Genomic DNA, 1,275 nt, shown 5'->3' on the forward strand with positions numbered 1-1,275 from the left:
TACTTAAGAGATATATTTAAACATTTTGTTCTTGTTGATGATGATGTTGATGATGATGATGATTTCTGGTACTGATTATTGAGCCCAGATTTAATCTATTAAAAGATGTGATAGGGCACACAGCACTATTTATTTGTTAAACATTAAATTTTTACTTCATGTATTTAGTGTGTATGCATATGTGTGTTGCCATGTTTGTACATATCTGTTCACATGGGGTAAGTGGTAACTGTCTTCCTCTAGCTCTACCCACATTGTTTTTTTCTTTCATTGACTCAGGTGCTCCCCGATTCATAGAATGGCTGAGCAAGGACCTGCCCACATCCATATATTCAAGTCTTATCACTGGGTTCACACATCAGCAACCATTGTCCAGCTTTTCTGTGGAAGTTGAGAACATAAATTTAGGCCCTCCAGCTTGTAGAGCAAGCACTTTGCCCACTAAGCTCTCTCCTCAGCAAAGGAGAATACATATTTTTGTCTTATTAAACAGTTTTTCTTTAATATTGGGAATCTGAGGAAAAAGAAGCTCTTACAATACTGTCCAGTCCATGTTTACTTTTACCATTTTGTCAATTTTCCCATACATGATACTTCTGAGGTCTGTCAATGACTATATTCTTTGGGCATACTTTTATCAAATTTACAAAGAACCAGCAAAGAAGGACCAAGTTTATTCTCAGCTTTTATGAAAGGGGAGATTATAAAACTCATATACAGGGTAGGGTCTGAAATATCCAGACTGAACACACATAGTGCTGGTATATTGGAATTTGTGTCCTGTCTGAATGACATGGAACAGAGGCTTAAGATACATGCCAGAAACTATGGTACATTAGAGCGTATCACACAAAACTTTCTTCCAGAAGAAAATCCCTGCCTACCACTGCAAGTTTCATTAGCAGAGACTCGGGCAAGTTTACAATGAGGTTTTTTTCTTCATGTCTGGCTTAACTTTTGGAGCTTGCTTACATGTTCCCTAAATACCAGTTTCACCTGCTTGTTCCTCAGAGTGTAGATGAAGGGGTTGAGTGTGGGTGTCACTACAGTGTTCAGTAATGCCACCACCTTGTCATGATCTTCCCCCTGTCCATTCTTGCCAGACCGGACGTACATGGAGATACAACTGCCATAGAAGAGAGACACCACAATAATATGAGAAGAGCAAGTTGAGAAGGCTTTCTTCCTCTCTTTGGCTGAAGGAATTCGCAGGATGGTATAGAGAATGTGGCCATAGCAGGTGGCAGTCACAGACAGAGTTCCCAGGAGGCTAAA

The sequence above is a fragment of the Mastomys coucha genome, unplaced genomic scaffold (genome assembly GCF_008632895.1).
Source record: "Mastomys coucha isolate ucsf_1 unplaced genomic scaffold, UCSF_Mcou_1 pScaffold9, whole genome shotgun sequence".
In the NCBI taxonomy this organism is placed as follows: domain Eukaryota; kingdom Metazoa; phylum Chordata; class Mammalia; order Rodentia; family Muridae; genus Mastomys; species Mastomys coucha.